The following is a 20,337-nucleotide window of genomic DNA, read 5'->3' on the forward strand; positions in this document are numbered from 1 at the left end:
AAAACGTTTTTCATGCTGATTTTCAACAGTCGATCTGCAATCGTGAAACATAAGCTTTTGCTTGGAGGCCTCACAGGTACTGATCTAATTTTCTCTTTTAAGATTATTCACAAATCATATGATATGCTTTGTATAAATCAACTATATTGTTAGATCAAAATTGAGTAAAAAGTGACTATCTCAATTTCATGACATATAGAAGAGTAAGGAGAAGAAGCTCATGTTTCAAATGTGGAGAGGCAACAACTTTTCATTATTTTCACCTCTACTAATTATATGCATTTTTATAATGTATGTGTTTATGTTGTCCTATAAATATACAGAGACATATAGCAAGATATAGGGAGATACATACGTGTAAAGTGGATATGTACAAGTTTATAAGTAAATGAGATGTTTTTCCAATTAATAATTCTAAGAACTGAATGGAAAAAGAAAATCGTAAAGTTTAGATAAGTCCCACTGTGATTTGTACTCAGATCCCGGTTTTCAGAGTCTAGAGTGCTAAGCATGATACCATCAAACCACCTGTACCAGGTTGAGCTTTTCATTTTGAGAGAAGAGATTGCATTCACGGGGGAATCTTATATTTTATTGCAAAATCGTATCTCACATAAAAAGTACTGTTCAACAGAGTGATAGCGTTACTTGAGTCCTCTGGGCAACATCCTTCCCTAACATAGTTCAATATGCAAAAGTTGAACAGAATAGAAAAGTAATAACATTCTGTTGGTCTTTGACTGTAGAACATTAAAAACTTTGAAATGTTCACATTGCTGCAGCAATTTGCTCCCTTGTCACATGGGAGGTTCCATGGTGTAATGGTTAGCACTTTGGTCTTTGAATCCAAGGATCCGAGTTCAAATCTCGGTGGGACCACTTTCATGACTGTTGATCAAATCTTTTTCTGTCAAGTGTATTCATAAATATCACAAATCTAACACGGGTAGAGTGAAACATTAATTTATTGATTGTATTCTGAAAGTCTATTCGATGTGAGCAAATGATAGAACTTTTAGAAAACATGGAAATTAAATGGCTCAAAATAATGAGACATTTTGCGAGCTGACTCTGTTTTCTCAAACTCATCACAGGGGGCTGATGCAAGATATTACTTTCTTAAATCTTACTGTTATTGATAAGGGGAAGATGGAACTTTTTAATTGGAAATCCTTCATTAAAACAAAACTTGAGGAATCAAATTGTGTATTATGGGGACAGAAGATATGACGTTTTGAATAACAATCGTGAAATTCAGACACACATATATTTACACTCTGATTTTCTAAAGTAAATCCATAACCATAAAGTAAAATCTTTCGAAAGACGTGTCAAAGGTAATAATCTGAATTTCTCTTTCAAAGAAATTCACAATTAAATGCACTGTGTAAGTCAAGCATGTTGTCATATAAGAAATCAGCAAAAATTAACTATCTCATTACTGGTCATATAGATGAGAGAGGAAATGAACCTAACGTTTAAATTGTGGATGGGAAACAACAGTTTTTAGTTTTCAGCTTCAATACATATGTTTATGAATAATTGATTTCTTTATATAGTCTTATCGCTATCTAGACGGATATAGCTATGTATACATAGATGCATACTTATACGTTGATAAGTATCAGTATAAAACATTGACGTTATGTTTTTCCAAGACCAAATTCTAAGAAATGGGTGAAATAGTAAATCTCATAATTCAAGCAGGTCCCACCGAGATTTGAACTCGGATCGCTGGATTCAGAGTCCAGAGTGCTAACCATTACACCATGGAACCCTCCCATACATGAGTCATTTTTCCATTGAGACAAAAGAGAGCGCATTAGTGCGGGGGCATTTCTTACATTGATGAAACGATATCTCTGTTGAATGCTCATAGTGTAAAGAGCTATAATGTGATTTGATTCTGTTCAGATACATTCTCCTTAACAGTGTTAAATATGCAAACGTTTATCAGGATAGGCAAGTTATATCATAATGATCATCTTTGACTGTAACATATTAAAACATTTTACATTTCCAAACTAATACACCCATTTCTTTGTCTCTCACATGGGCTGCGCCAAAGAGCAATGATTGGCACGTTGGACTTTGCATGCAAAGGTACCAGTCCAAATCTTGGGGGTACTATTTTATTACTCTTGACCTTTTCTATTTCTGTCACCTTTGTTTATTGATTGCTCAAATCCAACACCAGTAGGTTGAAAGAGACAATTATAGATTCCTTTCAAAACGTCCATCAGCTTGAACAAGTTACAGAAATACAAACATTATAATACGTTTACATCACATTCCTACACAAAATAGTGTGACATTAAGAAATCCTATCCTGTTTTTCTGAAATGCATTTCAGAGGCCTGATTCCCAGCATCCCTTTTTGAAGCTTTCTGCGCTATTGATAAGGCGAATTTAGCACATTTTGAAAGAGAAGTGTTCTTAAATCAAACCTAGAGAACCACAATGACGGTATCATTCAGATAGTACAAATGTTTTTGTATATTAGTATGGAAATTGTGAAATAAAACGTATTTCATGCTGATTTTCAACAGTCGATCTGCAATCGTGAAACATAAGCTTTTGCTTGGAGGCCTCACAGGTACTGATCTAATTTTCTCTTTTAAGATTATTCACAAATCATATGATATGCTTTGTATAAATCAACTATATTGTTAGATCAAAATTGAGTAAAAAGTGACTATCTCAATTTCATGACATATAGAAGAGTAAGGAGAAGAAGCTCATGTTTCAAATGTGGAGAGGCAACAACTTTTCATTATTTTCACCTCTACTAATTATATGCATTTTTATAATGTATGTGTTTATGTTGTCCTATAAATATACAGAGACATATAGCAAGATATAGGGAGATACATACGTGTAAAGTGGATATGTACAAGTTTATAAGTAAATGAGATGTTTTTCCAATTAATAATTCTAAGAACTGAATGGAAAAAGAAAATCGTAAAGTTTAGATAAGTCCCACTGTGATTTGTACTCAGATCCCGGTTTTCAGAGTCTAGAGTGCTAAGCATGATACCATCAAACCACCTGTACCAGGTTGAGCTTTTCATTTTGAGAGAAGAGATTGCATTCACGGGGGAATCTTATATTTTATTGCAAAATCGTATCTCACATAAAAAGTACTGTTCAACAGAGTGATAGCGTTACTTGAGTCCTCTGGGCAACATCCTTCCCTAACATAGTTCAATATGCAAAAGTTGAACAGAATAGAAAAGTAATAACATTCTGTTGGTCTTTGACTGTAGAACATTAAAAACTTTGAAATGTTCACATTGCTGCAGCAATTTGCTCCCTTGTCACATGGGAGGTTCCATGGTGTAATGGTTAGCACTTTGGACTTTGAATCCAAGGATCCGAGTTCAAATCTCGGTGGGACCACTTTCATGACTGTTGATCAAATCTTTTTCTGTCAAGTGTATTCATAAATATCACAAATCTAACACGGGTAGAGTGAAACATTAATTTATTGATTGTATTCTGAAAGTCTATTCGATGTGAGCAAATGATAGAACTTTTAGAAAACATGGAAATTAAATGGCTCAAAATAATGAGACATTTTGCGAGCTGACTCTGTTTTCTCAAACTCATCACAGGGGGCTGATGCAAGATATTACTTTCTTAAATCTTACTGTTATTGATAAGGGGAAGATGGAACTTTTTAATTGGAAATCCTTCATTAAAACAAAACTTGAGGAATCAAATTGTGTATTATGGGGACAGAAGATATGACGTTTTGAATAACAATCGTGAAATTCAGACACACATATATTTACACTCTGATTTTCTAAAGTAAATCCATAACCATAAAGTAAAATCTTTCGAAAGACGTGTCAAAGGTAATAATCTGAATTTCTCTTTCAAAGAAATTCACAATTAAATGCACTGTGTAAGTCAAGCATGTTGTCATATAAGAAATCAGCAAAAATTAACCATCTCATTACTGGTCATATAGATGAGAGAGGAAATGAACCTAACGTTTAAATTGTGGATGGGAAACAACAGTTTTTAGTTTTCAGCTTCAATACATATGTTTATGAATAATTGATTTCTTTATATAGTCTTATCGCTATCTAGACGGATATAGCTATGTATACATAGATGCATACTTATACGTTGATAAGTATCAGTATAAAACATTGACGTTATGTTTTTCCAAGACCAAATTCTAAGAAATGGGTGAAATAGTAAATCTCATAATTCAAGCAGGTCCCACCGAGATTTGAACTCGGATCGCTGGATTCAGAGTCCAGAGTGCTAACCATTACACCATGGAACCCTCCCATACATGAGTCATTTTTCCATTGAGACAAAAGAGAGCGCATTAGTGCGGGGGCATTTCTTACATTGATGAAACGATATCTCTGTTGAATGCTCATAGTGTAAAGAGCTATAATGTGATTTGATTCTGTTCAGATACATTCTCCTTAACAGTGTTAAATATGCAAACGTTTATCAGGATAGGCAAGTTATATCATAATGATCATCTTTGACTGTAACATATTAAAACATTTTACATTTCCAAACTAATACACCCATTTCTTTGTCTCTCACATGGGCTGCGCCAAAGAGCAATGATTGGCACGTTGGACTTTGCATGCAAAGGTACCAGTCCAAATCTTGGGGGTACTATTTTATTACTCTTGACCTTTTCTATTTCTGTCACCTTTGTTTATTGATAGCTCAAATCCAACACCAGTAGGTTGAAAGAGACAATTATTGATTCCTTTCAAAACGTCCATCAGCTTGAACAAGTTACAGAAATACAAACATTATAATACGTTTACATCACATTCCTACACAAAATAGTGTGACATTAAGAAATCCTATCCTGTTTTTCTGAAATGCATTTCAGAGGCCTGATTCCCAGCATCCCTTTTTGAAGCTTTCTGCGCTATTGATAAGGCGAATTTAGCACATTTTGAAAGAGAAGTGTTCTTAAATCAAACCTAGAGAACCACAATGACGGTATCATTCAGATAGTACAAATGTTTTTGTATATTAGTATGGAAATTGTGAAATAAAACGTTTTTCATGCTGATTTTCAACAGTCGATCTGCAATCGTGAAACATAAGCTTTTGCTTGGAGGCCTCACAGGTACTGATCTAATTTTCTCTTTTAAGATTATTCACAAATCATATGATATGCTTTGTATAAATCAACTATATTGTTAGATCAAAATTGAGTAAAAAGTGACTATCTCAATTTCATGACATATAGAAGAGTAAGGAGAAGAAGCTCATGTTTCAAATGTGGAGAGGCAACAACTTTTCATTATTTTCACCTCTACTAATTATATGCATTTTTATAATGTATGTGTTTATGTTGTCCTATAAATATACAGAGACATATAGCAAGATATAGGGAGATACATACGTGTAAAGTGGATATGTACAAGTTTATAAGTAAATGAGATGTTTTTCCAATTAATAATTCTAAGAACTGAATGGAAAAAGAAAATCGTAAAGTTTAGATAAGTCCCACTGTGATTTGTACTCAGATCCCGGTTTTCAGAGTCTAGAGTGCTAAGCATGATACCATCAAACCACCTGTACCAGGTTGAGCTTTTCATTTTGAGAGAAGAGATTGCATTCACGGGGGAATCTTATATTTTATTGCAAAATCGTATCTCACATAAAAAGTACTGTTCAACAGAGTGATAGCGTTACTTGAGTCCTCTGGGCAACATCCTTCCCTAACATAGTTCAATATGCAAAAGTTGAACAGAATAGAAAAGTAATAACATTCTGTTGGTCTTTGACTGTAGAACATTAAAAACTTTGAAATGTTCACATTGCTGCAGCAATTTGCTCCCTTGTCACATGGGAGGTTCCATGGTGTAATGGTTAGCACTTTGGACTTTGAATCCAAGGATCCGAGTTCAAATCTCGGTGGGACCACTTTCATGACTGTTGATCAAATCTTTTTCTGTCAAGTGTATTCATAAATATCACAAATCTAACACGGGTAGAGTGAAACATTAATTTATTGATTGTATTCTGAAAGTCTATTCGATGTGAGCAAATGATAGAACTTTTAGAAAACATGGAAATTAAATGGCTCAAAATAATGAGACATTTTGCGAGCTGACTCTGTTTTCTCAAACTCATCACAGGGGGCTGATGCAAGATATTACTTTCTTAAATCTTACTGTTATTGATAAGGGGAAGATGGAACTTTTTAATTGGAAATCCTTCATTAAAACAAAACTTGAGGAATCAAATTGTGTATTATGGGGACAGAAGATATGACATTTTGAATAACAATCGTGAAATTCAGACACACATATATTTACACTCTGATTTTCTAAAGTAAATCCATAACCATAAAGTAAAATCTTTCGAAAGACGTGTCAAAGGTAATAATCTGAATTTCTCTTTCAAAGAAATTCACAATTAAATGCACTGTGTAAGTCAAGCATGTTGTCATATAAGAAATCAGCAAAAATTAACTATCTCATTACTGGTCATATAGATGAGAGAGGAAATGAACCTAACGTTTAAATTGTGGATGGGAAACAACAGTTTTTAGTTTTCAGCTTCAATACATATGTTTATGAATAATTGATTTCTTTATATAGTCTTATCGCTATCTAGACGGATATAGCTATGTATACATAGATGCATACTTATACGTTGATAAGTATCAGTATAAAACATTGACGTTATGTTTTTCCAAGACCAAATTCTAAGAAATGGGTGAAATAGTAAATCTCATAATTCAAGCAGGTCCCACCGAGATTTGAACTCGGATCGCTGGATTCAGAGTCCAGAGTGCTAACCATTACACCATGGAACCCTCCCATACATGAGTCATTTTTCCATTGAGACAAAAGAGAGCGCATTAGTGCGGGGGCATTTCTTACATTGATGAAACGATATCTCTGTTGAATGCTCATAGTGTAAAGAGCTATAATGTGATTTGATTCTGTTCAGATACATTCTCCTTAACAGTGTTAAATATGCAAACGTTTATCAGGATAGGCAAGTTATATCATAATGATCATCTTTGACTGTAACATATTAAAACATTTTACATTTCCAAACTAATACACCCATTTCTTTGTCTCTCACATGGGCTGCGCCAAAGAGCAATGATTGGCACGTTGGACTTTGCATGCAAAGGTACCAGTCCAAATCTTGGGGGTACTATTTTATTACTCTTGACCTTTTCTATTTCTGTCACCTTTGTTTATTGATTGCTCAAATCCAACACCAGTAGGTTGAAAGAGACAATTATTGATTCCTTTCAAAACGTCCATCAGCTTGAACAAGTTACAGAAATACAAACATTATAATACGTTTACATCACATTCCTACACAAAATAGTGTGACATTAAGAAATCCTATCCTGTTTTTCTGAAATGCATTTCAGAGGCCTGATTCCCAGCATCCCTTTTTGAAGCTTTCTGCGCTATTGATAAGGCGAATTTAGCACATTTTGAAAGAGAAGTGTTCTTAAATCAAACCTAGAGAACCACAATGACGGTATCATTCAGATAGTACAAATGTTTTTGTATATTAGTATGGAAATTGTGAAATAAAACGTTTTTCATGCTGATTTTCAACAGTCGATCTGCAATCGTGAAACATAAGCTTTTGCTTGGAGGCCTCACAGGTACTGATCTAATTTTCTCTTTTAAGATTATTCACAAATCATATGATATGCTTTGTATAAATCAACTATATTGTTAGATCAAAATTGAGTAAAAAGTGACTATCTCAATTTCATGACATATAGAAGAGTAAGGAGAAGAAGCTCATGTTTCAAATGTGGAGAGGCAACAACTTTTCATTATTTTCACCTCTACTAATTATATGCATTTTTATAATGTATGTGTTTATGTTGTCCTATAAATATACAGAGACATATAGCAAGATATAGGGAGATACATACGTGTAAAGTGGATATGTACAAGTTTATAAGTAAATGAGATGTTTTTCCAATTAATAATTCTAAGAACTGAATGGAAAAAGAAAATCGTAAAGTTTAGATAAGTCCCACTGTGATTTGTACTCAGATCCCGGTTTTCAGAGTCTAGAGTGCTAAGCATGATACCATCAAACCACCTGTACCAGGTTGAGCTTTTCATTTTGAGAGAAGAGATTGCATTCACGGGGGAATCTTATATTTTATTGCAAAATCGTATCTCACATAAAAAGTACTGTTCAACAGAGTGATAGCGTTACTTGAGTCCTCTGGGCAACATCCTTCCCTAACATAGTTCAATATGCAAAAGTTGAACAGAATAGAAAAGTAATAACATTCTGTTGGTCTTTGACTGTAGAACATTAAAAACTTTGAAATGTTCACATTGCTGCAGCAATTTGCTCCCTTGTCACATGGGAGGTTCCATGGTGTAATGGTTAGCACTTTGGACTTTGAATCCAAGGATCCGAGTTCAAATCTCGGTGGGACCACTTTCATGACTGTTGATCAAATCTTTTTCTGTCAAGTGTATTCATAAATATCACAAATCTAACACGGGTAGAGTGAAACATTAATTTATTGATTGTATTCTGAAAGTCTATTCGATGTGAGCAAATGATAGAACTTTTAGAAAACATGGAAATTAAATGGCTCAAAATAATGAGACATTTTGCGAGCTGACTCTGTTTTCTCAAACTCATCACAGGGGGCTGATGCAAGATATTACTTTCTTAAATCTTACTGTTATTGATAAGGGGAAGATGGAACTTTTTAATTGGAAATCCTTCATTAAAACAAAACTTGAGGAATCAAATTGTGTATTATGGGGACAGAAGATATGACGTTTTGAATAACAATCGTGAAATTCAGACACACATATATTTACACTCTGATTTTCTAAAGTAAATCCATAACCATAAAGTAAAATCTTTCGAAAGACGTGTCAAAGGTAATAATCTGAATTTCTCTTTCAAAGAAATTCACAATTAAATGCACTGTGTAAGTCAAGCATGTTGTCATATAAGAAATCAGCAAAAATTAACCATCTCATTACTGGTCATATAGATGAGAGAGGAAATGAACCTAACGTTTAAATTGTGGATGGGAAACAACAGTTTTTAGTTTTCAGCTTCAATACATATGTTTATGAATAATTGATTTCTTTATATAGTCTTATCGCTATCTAGACGGATATAGCTATGTATACATAGATGCATACTTATACGTTGATAAGTATCAGTATAAAACATTGACGTTATGTTTTTCCAAGACCAAATTCTAAGAAATGGGTGAAATAGTAAATCTCATAATTCAAGCAGGTCCCACCGAGATTTGAACTCGGATCGCTGGATTCAGAGTCCAGAGTGCTAACCATTACACCATGGAACCCTCCCATACATGAGTCATTTTTCCATTGAGACAAAAGAGAGCGCATTAGTGCGGGGGCATTTCTTACATTGATGAAACGATATCTCTGTTGAATGCTCATAGTGTAAAGAGCTATAATGTGATTTGATTCTGTTCAGATACATTCTCCTTAACAGTGTTAAATATGCAAACGTTTATCAGGATAGGCAAGTTATATCATAATGATCATCTTTGACTGTAACATATTAAAACATTTTACATTTCCAAACTAATACACCCATTTCTTTGTCTCTCACATGGGCTGCGCCAAAGAGCAATGATTGGCACGTTGGACTTTGCATGCAAAGGTACCAGTCCAAATCTTGGGGGTACTATTTTATTACTCTTGACCTTTTCTATTTCTGTCACCTTTGTTTATTGATAGCTCAAATCCAACACCAGTAGGTTGAAAGAGACAATTATTGATTCCTTTCAAAACGTCCATCAGCTTGAACAAGTTACAGAAATACAAACATTATAATACGTTTACATCACATTCCTACACAAAATAGTGTGACATTAAGAAATCCTATCCTGTTTTTCTGAAATGCATTTCAGAGGCCTGATTCCCAGCATCCCTTTTTGAAGCTTTCTGCGCTATTGATAAGGCGAATTTAGCACATTTTGAAAGAGAAGTGTTCTTAAATCAAACCTAGAGAACCACAATGACGGTATCATAGGGATAGTACAAATGTTTTTGTATATTAGTATGGAAATTGTGAAATAAAACGTTTTTCATGCTGATTTTCAACAGTCGATCTGCAATCGTGAAACATAAGCTTTTGCTTGGAGGCCTCACAGGTACTGATCTAATTTTCTCTTTTAAGATTATTCACAAATCATATGATATGCTTTGTATAAATCAACTATATTGTTAGATCAAAATTGAGTAAAAAGTGACTATCTCAATTTCATGACATATAGAAGAGTAAGGAGAAGAAGCTCATGTTTCAAATGTGGAGAGGCAACAACTTTTCATTATTTTCACCTCTACTAATTATATGCATTTTTATAATGTATGTGTTTATGTTGTCCTATAAATATACAGAGACATATAGCAAGATATAGGGAGATACATACGTGTAAAGTGGATATGTACAAGTTTATAAGTAAATGACATGTTTTTCCAATTAATAATTCTAAGAACTGAATGGAAAAAGAAAATCGTAAAGTTTAGATAAGTCCCACTGTGATTTGTACTCAGATCCCGGTTTTCAGAGTCTAGAGTGCTAAGCATGATACCATCAAACCACCTGTACCAGGTTGAGCTTTTCATTTTGAGAGAAGAGATTGCATTCACGGGGGAATCTTATATTTTATTGCAAAATCGTATCTCACATAAAAAGTACTGTTCAACAGAGTGATAGCGTTACTTGAGTCCTCTGGGCAACATCCTTCCCTAACATAGTTCAATATGCAAAAGTTGAACAGAATAGAAAAGTAATAACATTCTGTTGGTCTTTGACTGTAGAACATTAAAAACTTTGAAATGTTCACATTGCTGCAGCAATTTGCTCCCTTGTCACATGGGAGGTTCCATGGTGTAATGTTTAGCACTTTGGACTTTGAATCCAAGGATCCGAGTTCAAATCTCGGTGGGACCACTTTCATGACTGTTGATCAAATCTTTTTCTGTCAAGTGTATTCATAAATATCACAAATCTAACACGGGTAGAGTGAAACATTAATTTATTGATTGTATTCTGAAAGTCTATTCGATGTGAGCAAATGATAGAACTTTTAGAAAACATGGAAATTAAATGGCTCAAAATAATGAGACATTTTGCGAGCTGACTCTGTTTTCTCAAACTCATCACAGGGGGCTGATGCAAGATATTACTTTCTTAAATCTTACTGTTATTGATAAGGGGAAGATGGAACTTTTTAATTGGAAATCCTTCATTAAAACAAAACTTGAGGAATCAAATTGTGTATTATGGGGACAGAAGATATGACGTTTTGAATAACAATCGTGAAATTCAGACACACATATATTTACACTCTGATTTTCTAAAGTAAATCCATAACCATAAAGTAAAATCTTTCGAAAGACGTGTCAAAGGTAATAATCTGAATTTCTCTTTCAAAGAAATTCACAATTAAATGCACTGTGTAAGTCAAGCATGTTGTCATATAAGAAATCAGCAAAAATTAACTATCTCATTACTGGTCATATAGATGAGAGAGGAAATGAACCTAACGTTTAAATTGTGGATGGGAAACAACAGTTTTTAGTTTTCAGCTTCAATACATATGTTTATGAATAATTGATTTCTTTATATAGTCTTATCGCTATCTAGACGGATATAGCTATGTATACATAGATGCATACTTATACGTTGATAAGTATCAGTATAAAACATTGACGTTATGTTTTTCCAAGACCAAATTCTAAGAAATGGGTGAAATAGTAAATCTCATAATTCAAGCAGGTCCCACCGAGATTTGAACTCGGATCGCTGGATTCAGAGTCCAGAGTGCTAACCATTACACCATGGAACCCTCCCATACATGAGTCATTTTTCCATTGAGACAAAAGAGAGCGCATTAGTGCGGGGGCATTTCTTACATTGATGAAACGATATCTCTGTTGAATGCTCATAGTGTAAAGAGCTATAATGTGATTTGATTCTGTTCAGATACATTCTCCTTAACAGTGTTAAATATGCAAACGTTTATCAGGATAGGCAAGTTATATCATAATGATCATCTTTGACTGTAACATATTAAAACATTTTACATTTCCAAACTAATACACCCATTTCTTTGTCTCTCACATGGGCTGCGCCAAAGAGCAATGATTGGCACGTTGGACTTTGCATGCAAAGGTACCAGTCCAAATCTTGGGGGTACTATTTTATTACTCTTGACCTTTTCTATTTCTGTCACCTTTGTTTATTGATAGCTCAAATCCAACACCAGTAGGTTGAAAGAGACAATTATTGATTCCTTTCAAAACGTCCATCAGCTTGAACAAGTTACAGAAATACAAACATTATAATACGTTTACATCACATTCCTACACAAAATAGTGTGACATTAAGAAATCCTATCCTGTTTTTCTGAAATGCATTTCAGAGGCCTGATTCCCAGCATCCCTTTTTGAAGCTTTCTGCGCTATTGATAAGGCGAATTTAGCACATTTTGAAAGAGAAGTGTTCTTAAATCAAACCTAGAGAACCACAATGACGGTATCATAGGGATAGTACAAATGTTTTTGTATATTAGTATGGAAATTGTGAAATAAAACGTTTTTCATGCTGATTTTCAACAGTCGATCTGCAATCGTGAAACATAAGCTTTTGCTTGGAGGCCTCACAGGTACTGATCTAATTTTCTCTTTTAAGATTATTCACAAATCATATGATATGATTTGTATAAATCAACTATATTGTTAGATCAAAATTGAGTAAAAAGTGACTATCTCAATTTCATGACATATAGAAGAGTAAGGAGAAGAAGCTCATGTTTCAAATGTGGAGAGGCAACAACTTTTCATTATTTTCACCTCTACTAATTATATGCATTTTTATAATGTATGTGTTTATGTTGTCCTATAAATATACAGAGACATATAGCAAGATATAGGGAGATACATACGTGTAAAGTGGATATGTACAAGTTTATAAGTAAATGACATGTTTTTCCAATTAATAATTCTAAGAACTGAATGGAAAAAGAAAATCGTAAAGTTTAGATAAGTCCCACTGTGATTTGTACTCAGATCCCGGTTTTCAGAGTCTAGAGTGCTAAGCATGATACCATCAAACCACCTGTACCAGGTTGAGCTTTTCATTTTGAGAGAAGAGATTGCATTCACGGGGGAATCTTATATTTTATTGCAAAATCGTATCTCACATAAAAAGTACTGTTCAACAGAGTGATAGCGTTACTTGAGTCCTCTGGGCAACATCCTTCCCTAACATAGTTCAATATGCAAAAGTTGAACAGAATAGAAAAGTAATAACATTCTGTTGGTCTTTGACTGTAGAACATTAAAAACTTTGAAATGTTCACATTGCTGCAGCAATTTGCTCCCTTGTCACATGGGAGGTTCCATGGTGTAATGTTTAGCACTTTGGACTTTGAATCCAAGGATCCGAGTTCAAATCTCGGTGGGACCACTTTCATGACTGTTGATCAAATCTTTTTCTGTCAAGTGTATTCATAAATATCACAAATCTAACACGGGTAGAGTGAAACATTAATTTATTGATTGTATTCTGAAAGTCTATTCGATGTGAGCAAATGATAGAACTTTTAGAAAACATGGAAATTAAATGGCTCAAAATAATGAGACATTTTGCGAGCTGACTCTGTTTTCTCAAACTCATCACAGGGGGCTGATGCAAGATATTACTTTCTTAAATCTTACTGTTATTGATAAGGGGAAGATGGAACTTTTTAATTGGAAATCCTTCATTAAAACAAAACTTGAGGAATCAAATTGTGTATTATGGGGACAGAAGATATGACGTTTTGAATAACAATCGTGAAATTCAGACACACATATATTTACACTCTGATTTTCTAAAGTAAATCCATAACCATAAAGTAAAATCTTTCGAAAGACGTGTCAAAGGTAATAATCTGAATTTCTCTTTCAAAGAAATTCACAATTAAATGCACTGTGTAAGTCAAGCATGTTGTCATATAAGAAATCAGCAAAAATTAACTATCTCATTACTGGTCATATAGATGAGAGAGGAAATGAACCTAACGTTTAAATTGTGGATGGGAAACAACAGTTTTTAGTTTTCAGCTTCAATACATATGTTTATGAATAATTGATTTCTTTATATAGTCTTATCACTATCTAGACGGATATAGCTATGTATACATAGATGCATACTTATACGTTGATAAGTATCAGTATAAAACATTGACGTTATGTTTTTCCAAGACCAAATTCTAAGAAATGGGTGAAATAGTAAATCTCATAATTCAAGCAGGTCCCACCGAGATTTGAACTCGGATCGCTGGATTCAGAGTCCAGAGTGCTAACCATTACACCATGGAACCCTCCCATACATGAGTCATTTTTCCATTGAGACAAAAGAGAGCGCATTAGTGCGGGGGCATTTCTTACATTGATGAAACGATATCTCTGTTGAATGCTCATAGTGTAAAGAGCTATAATGTGATTTGATTCTGTTCAGATACATTCTCCTTAACAGTGTTAAATATGCAAACGTTTATCAGGATAGGCAAGTTATATCATAATGATCATCTTTGACTGTAACATATTAAAACATTTTACATTTCCAAACTAATACACCCATTTCTTTGTCTCTCACATGGGATGCGCCAAAGAGCAATGATTGGCACGTTGGACTTTGCATGCAAAGGTACCAGTCCAAATCTTGGGGGTACTATTTTATTACTCTTGACCTTTTCTATTTCTGTCACCTTTGTTTATTGATAGCTCAAATCCAACACCAGTAGGTTGAAAGAGACAATTATTGATTCCTTTCAAAACGTCCATCAGCTTGAACAAGTTACAGAAATACAAACATTATAATACGTTTACATCACATTCCTACACAAAATAGTGTGACATTAAGAAATCCTATCCTGTTTTTCTGAAATGCATTTCAGAGGCCTGATTCCCAGCATCCCTTTTTGAAGCTTTCTGCGCTATTGATAAGGCGAATTTAGCACATTTTGAAAGAGAAGTGTTCTTAAATCAAACCTAGAGAACCACAATGACGGTATCATTCAGATAGTACAAATGTTTTTGTATATTAGTATGGAAATTGTGAAATAAAACGTTTTTCATGCTGATTTTCAACAGTCGATCTGCAATCGTGAAACATAAGCTTTTGCTTGGAGGCCTCACAGGTACTGATCTAATTTTCTCTTTTAAGATTATTCACAAATCATATGATATGCTTTGTATAAATCAACTATATTGTTAGATCAAAATTGACTAAAAAGTGACTATCTCAATTTCATGACATATAGAAGAGTAAGGAGAAGAAGCTCATGTTTCAAATGTGGAGAGGCATCAACTTTTTATTATTTTCACCTCTACTAATTATATGCATTTTTATAATGTATGTGTTTATGTTGTCCTATAAATATACAGAGACATATAGCAAGATATAGGGAGATACATACGTGTAAAGTGGGTATGTACAAGTTTATAAGTAAATGAGATGTTTTTCCAATTAATAATTCTAAGAACTGAATGGAAAAAGAAAATCGTAAAGTTTAGATAAGTCCCACTGTGATTTGTACTCAGATCCCGGTTTTCAGAGTCTAGAGTGCTAAGCATGATACCATCAAACCACCTGTACCAGGTTGAGCTTTTCATTTTGAGAGAAGAGATTGCATTCACGGGGGAATCTTATATTTTATTGCAAAATCGTATCTCACATAAAAAGTACTGTTCAACAGAGTGATAGCGTTACTTGAGTCCTCTGGGCAACATCCTTCCCTAACATAGTTCAATATGCAAAAGTTGAACAGAATAGAAAAGTAATAACATTCTGTTGGTCTTTGACTGTAGAACATTAAAAACTTTGAAATGTTCACATTGCTGCAGCAATTTGCTCCCTTGTCACATGGGAGGTTCCATGGTGTAATGGTTAGCACTTTGGACTTTGAATCCAAGGATCCGAGTTCAAATCTCGGTGGGACCACTTTCATGACTGTTGATCAAATCTTTTTCTGTCAAGTGTATTCATAAATATCACAAATCTAACACGGGTAGAGTGAAACATTAATTTATTGATTGTATTCTGAAAGTCTATTCGATGTGAGCAAATGATAGAACTTTTAGAAAACATGGAAATTAAATGGCTCAAAATAATGAGACATTTTGCGAGCTGACTCTGTTTTCTCAAACTCATCACAGGGGGCTGATGCAAGATATTACTTTCTTAAATCTTACTGTTATTGATAAGGGGAAGATGGAACTTTTTAATTGGAAATCCTTCATTAAAACAAAACTTGAGGAATCAAATTGTGTATTATGGGGACAGAAGATATGACGTTTTGAATAACAATCGTGAAATTCAGACACACATATATTTACACTCTGATTTTCTAAAGTAAATCCATAACCATAAAGTAAAATCTTTCGAAAGACGTGTCAAAGGTAATAATCTGAATTTCTCTTTCAAAGAAATTCACAATTAAATGCACTGTGTAAGTCAAGCATGTTGTCATATAAGAAATCAGCAAAAATTAACTATCTCATTACTGGTCATATAGATGAGAGAGGAAATGAACCTAACGTTTAAATTGTGGATGGGAAACAACAGTTTTTAGTTTTCAGCTTCAATACATATGTTTATGAATAATTGATTTCTTTATATAGTCTTATCGCTATCTAGACGGATATAGCTATGTATACATAGATGCATACTTATACGTTGATAAGTATCAGTATAAAACATTGACGTTATGTTTTTCCAAGACCAAATTCTAAGAAATGGGTGAAATAGTAAATCTCATAATTCAAGCAGGTCCCACCGAGATTTGAACTCGGATCGCTGGATTCAGAGTCCAGAGTGCTAACCATTACACCATGGAACCCTCCCATACATGAGTCATTTTTCCATTGAGACAAAAGAGAGCGCATTAGTGCGGGGGCATTTCTTACATTGATGAAACGATATCTCTGTTGAATGCTCATAGTGTAAAGAGCTATAATGTGATTTGATTCTGTTCAGATACATTCTCCTTAACAGTGTTAAATATGCAAACGTTTATCAGGATAGGCAAGTTATATCATAATGATCATCTTTGACTGTAACATATTAAAACATTTTACATTTCCAAACTAATACACCCATTTCTTTGTCTCTCACATGGGCTGCGCCAAAGAGCAATGATTGGCACGTTGGACTTTGCATGCAAAGGTACCAGTCCAAATCTTGGGGGTACTATTTTATTACTCTTGACCTTTTCTATTTCTGTCACCTTTGTTTATTGATAGCTCAAATCCAACACCAGTAGGTTGAAAGAGACAATTATTGATTCCTTTCAAAACGTCCATCAGCTTGAACAAGTTACAGAAATACAAACATTATAATACGTTTACATCACATTCCTACACAAAATAGTGTGACATTAAGAAATCCTATCCTGTTTTTCTGAAATGCATTTCAGAGGCCTGATTCCCAGCATCCCTTTTTGAAGCTTTCTGCGCTATTGATAAGGCGAATTTAGCACATTTTGAAAGAGAAGTGTTCTTAAATCAAACCTAGAGAACCACAATGACGGTATCATTCAGATAGTACAAATGTTTTTGTATATTAGTATGGAAATTGTGAAATAAAACGTTTTTCATGCTGATTTTCAACAGTCGATCTGCAATCGTGAAACATAAGCTTTTGCTTGGAGGCCTCACAGGTACTGATCTAATTTTCTCTTTTAAGATTATTCACAAATCATATGATATGCTTTGTATAAATCAACTATATTGTTAGATCAAAATTGAGTAAAAAGTGACTATCTCAATTTCATGACATATAGAAGAGTAAGGAGAAGAAGCTCATGTTTCAAATGTGGAGAGGCAACAACTTTTCATTATTTTCACCTCTACTAATTATATGCATTTTTATAATGTATGTGTTTATGTTGTCCTATAAATATACAGAGACATATAGCAAGATATAGGGAGATACATACGTGTAAAGTGGATATGTACAAGTTTATAAGTAAATGAGATGTTTTTCCAATTAATAATTCTAAGAACTGAATGGAAAAAGAAAATCGTAAAGTTTAGATAAGTCCCACTGTGATTTGTACTCAGATCCCGGTTTTCAGAGTCTAGAGTGCTAAGCATGATACCATCAAACCACCTGTACCAGGTTGAGCTTTTCATTTTGAGAGAAGAGATTGCATTCACGGGGGAATCTTATATTTTATTGCAAAATCGTATCTCACATAAAAAGTACTGTTCAACAGAGTGATAGCGTTACTTGAGTCCTCTGGGCAACATCCTTCCCTAACATAGTTCAATTTGCAAAAGTTGAACAGAATAGAAAAGTAATAACATTCTGTTGGTCTTTGACTGTAGAACATTAAAAACTTTGAAATGTTCACATTGCTGCAGCAATTTGCTCCCTTGTCACATGGGAGGTTCCATGGTGTAATGGTTAGCACTTTGGACTTTGAATCCAAGGATCCGAGTTCAAATCTCAGTGGGACCACTTTCATGACTGTTGATCAAATCTTTTTCTGTCAAGTGTATTCATAAATATCACAAATCTAACACGGGTAGAGTGAAACATTAATTTATTGATTGTATTCTGAAAGTCTATTCGATGTGAGCAAATGATAGAACTTTTAGAAAACATGGAAATTAAATGGCTCAAAATAATGAGACATTTTGCGAGCTGACTCTGTTTTCTCAAACTCATCACAGGGGGCTGATGCAAGATATTACTTTCTTAAATCTTACTGTTATTGATAAGGGGAAGATGGAACTTTTTAATTGGAAATCCTTCATTAAAACAAAACTTGAGGAATCAAATTGTGTATTATGGGGACAGAAGATATGACGTTTTGAATAACAATCGTGAAATTCAGACACACATATATTTACACTCTGATTTTCTAAAGTAAATCCATAACCATAAAGTAAAATCTTTCGAAAGACGTGTCAAAGGTAATAATCTGAATTTCTCTTTCAAAGAAATTCACAATTAAATGCACTGTGTAAGTCAAGCATGTTGTCATATAAGAAATCAGCAAAAATTAACTATCTCATTACTGGTCATATAGATGAGAGAGGAAATGAACCTAACGTTTAAATTGTGGATGGGAAACAACAGTTTTTAGTTTTCAGCTTCAATACATATGTTTATGAATAATTGATTTCTTTATATAGTCTTATCGCTATCTAGACGGATATAGCTATGTATACATAGATGCATACTTATACGTTGATAAGTATCAGTATAAAACATTGACGTTATGTTTTTCCAAGACCAAATTCTAAGAAATGGGTGAAATAGTAAATCTCATAATTCAAGCAGGTCCCACCGAGATTTGAACTCGGATCGCTGGATTCAGAGTCCAGAGTGCTAACCATTACACCATGGAACCCTCCCATACATGAGTCATTTTTCCATTGAGACAAAAGAGAGCGCATTAGTGCGGGGGCATTTCTTACATTGATGAAACGATATCTCTGTTGAATGCTCATAGTGTAAAGAGCTATAATGTGATTTGATTCTGTTCAGATACATTCTCCTTAACAGTGTTAAATATGCAAACGTTTATCAGGATAGGCAAGTTATATCATAATGATCATCTTTGACTGTAACATATTAAAACATTTTACATTTCCAAACTAATACACCCATTTCTTTGTCTCTCACATGGGCTGCGCCAAAGAGCAATGATTGGCACGTTGGACTTTGCATGCAAAGGTACCAGTCCAAATCTTGGGGGTACTATTTTATTACTCTTGACCTTTTCTATTTCTGTCACCTTTGTTTATTGATAGCTCAAATCCAACACCAGTAGGTTGAAAGAGACAATTATTGATTCCTTTCAAAACGTCCATCAGCTTGAACAAGTTACAGAAATACAAACATTATAATACGTTTACATCACATTCCTACACAAAATAGTGTGACATTAAGAAATCCTATCCTGTTTTTCTGAAATGCATTTCAGAGGCCTGATTCCCAGCATCCCTTTTTGAAGCTTTCTGCGCTATTGATAAGGCGAATTTAGCACATTTTGAAAGAGAAGTGTTCTTAAATCAAACCTAGAGAACCACAATGACGGTATCATTCAGATAGTACAAATGTTTTTGTATATTAGTATGGAAATTGTGAAATAAAACGTTTTTCATGCTGATTTTCAACAGTCGATCTGCAATCGTGAAACATAAGCTTTTGCTTGGAGGCCTCACAGGTACTGATCTAATTTTCTCTTTTAAGATTATTCACAAATCATATGATATGCTTTGTATAAATCAACTATATTGTTAGATCAAAATTGAGTAAAAAGTGACT

The 20,337-nt window shown here is 33.9% G+C and overlaps 16 non-coding genes across 16 annotated transcripts; 8 read left to right on the forward strand and 8 right to left on the reverse strand.

The window, feature by feature from the left end:
* Positions 1-807: 807 nt before the first annotated feature.
* TRNAQ-UUG (transfer RNA glutamine (anticodon UUG)) lies at positions 808-879 on the forward strand. Its single transcript has one exon. It is a non-coding gene; the product is annotated as a tRNA-Gln (tRNA).
* Positions 880-1,705: 826 nt separating this feature from the next.
* Positions 1,706-1,777, reverse strand: TRNAQ-CUG (transfer RNA glutamine (anticodon CUG)). The gene has a single exon. It is a non-coding gene; the product is annotated as a tRNA-Gln (tRNA).
* Positions 1,778-3,327: 1,550 nt separating this feature from the next.
* Positions 3,328-3,399, forward strand: TRNAQ-UUG (transfer RNA glutamine (anticodon UUG)). The gene has a single exon. It is a non-coding gene; the product is annotated as a tRNA-Gln (tRNA).
* An 826-nt stretch (positions 3,400-4,225) lies between these two features.
* Positions 4,226-4,297, reverse strand: TRNAQ-CUG (transfer RNA glutamine (anticodon CUG)). The gene has a single exon. It is a non-coding gene; the product is annotated as a tRNA-Gln (tRNA).
* A 1,550-nt stretch (positions 4,298-5,847) lies between these two features.
* Positions 5,848-5,919, forward strand: TRNAQ-UUG (transfer RNA glutamine (anticodon UUG)). Its single transcript has one exon. It is a non-coding gene; the product is annotated as a tRNA-Gln (tRNA).
* Positions 5,920-6,745: 826 nt separating this feature from the next.
* On the reverse strand, positions 6,746-6,817 carry TRNAQ-CUG (transfer RNA glutamine (anticodon CUG)). The gene has a single exon. It is a non-coding gene; the product is annotated as a tRNA-Gln (tRNA).
* Positions 6,818-8,367: 1,550 nt separating this feature from the next.
* TRNAQ-UUG (transfer RNA glutamine (anticodon UUG)) lies at positions 8,368-8,439 on the forward strand. The gene has a single exon. It is a non-coding gene; the product is annotated as a tRNA-Gln (tRNA).
* An 826-nt stretch (positions 8,440-9,265) lies between these two features.
* On the reverse strand, positions 9,266-9,337 carry TRNAQ-CUG (transfer RNA glutamine (anticodon CUG)). Its single transcript has one exon. It is a non-coding gene; the product is annotated as a tRNA-Gln (tRNA).
* Positions 9,338-10,887: 1,550 nt separating this feature from the next.
* TRNAQ-UUG (transfer RNA glutamine (anticodon UUG)) lies at positions 10,888-10,959 on the forward strand. The gene has a single exon. It is a non-coding gene; the product is annotated as a tRNA-Gln (tRNA).
* Positions 10,960-11,785: 826 nt separating this feature from the next.
* TRNAQ-CUG (transfer RNA glutamine (anticodon CUG)) lies at positions 11,786-11,857 on the reverse strand. The gene has a single exon. It is a non-coding gene; the product is annotated as a tRNA-Gln (tRNA).
* A 1,550-nt stretch (positions 11,858-13,407) lies between these two features.
* TRNAQ-UUG (transfer RNA glutamine (anticodon UUG)) lies at positions 13,408-13,479 on the forward strand. Its single transcript has one exon. It is a non-coding gene; the product is annotated as a tRNA-Gln (tRNA).
* Positions 13,480-14,305: 826 nt separating this feature from the next.
* Positions 14,306-14,377, reverse strand: TRNAQ-CUG (transfer RNA glutamine (anticodon CUG)). The gene has a single exon. It is a non-coding gene; the product is annotated as a tRNA-Gln (tRNA).
* A 1,550-nt stretch (positions 14,378-15,927) lies between these two features.
* Positions 15,928-15,999, forward strand: TRNAQ-UUG (transfer RNA glutamine (anticodon UUG)). Its single transcript has one exon. It is a non-coding gene; the product is annotated as a tRNA-Gln (tRNA).
* Positions 16,000-16,825: 826 nt separating this feature from the next.
* Positions 16,826-16,897, reverse strand: TRNAQ-CUG (transfer RNA glutamine (anticodon CUG)). The gene has a single exon. It is a non-coding gene; the product is annotated as a tRNA-Gln (tRNA).
* A 1,550-nt stretch (positions 16,898-18,447) lies between these two features.
* Positions 18,448-18,519, forward strand: TRNAQ-UUG (transfer RNA glutamine (anticodon UUG)). The gene has a single exon. It is a non-coding gene; the product is annotated as a tRNA-Gln (tRNA).
* An 826-nt stretch (positions 18,520-19,345) lies between these two features.
* Positions 19,346-19,417, reverse strand: TRNAQ-CUG (transfer RNA glutamine (anticodon CUG)). Its single transcript has one exon. It is a non-coding gene; the product is annotated as a tRNA-Gln (tRNA).
* Between the last annotated feature and the right edge of the window lie 920 nt (positions 19,418-20,337).

The sequence above is a fragment of the Lissotriton helveticus genome, chromosome 4_1 (genome assembly GCF_964261635.1).
Source record: "Lissotriton helveticus chromosome 4_1, aLisHel1.1, whole genome shotgun sequence".
Taxonomy (NCBI): domain Eukaryota; kingdom Metazoa; phylum Chordata; class Amphibia; order Caudata; family Salamandridae; genus Lissotriton; species Lissotriton helveticus.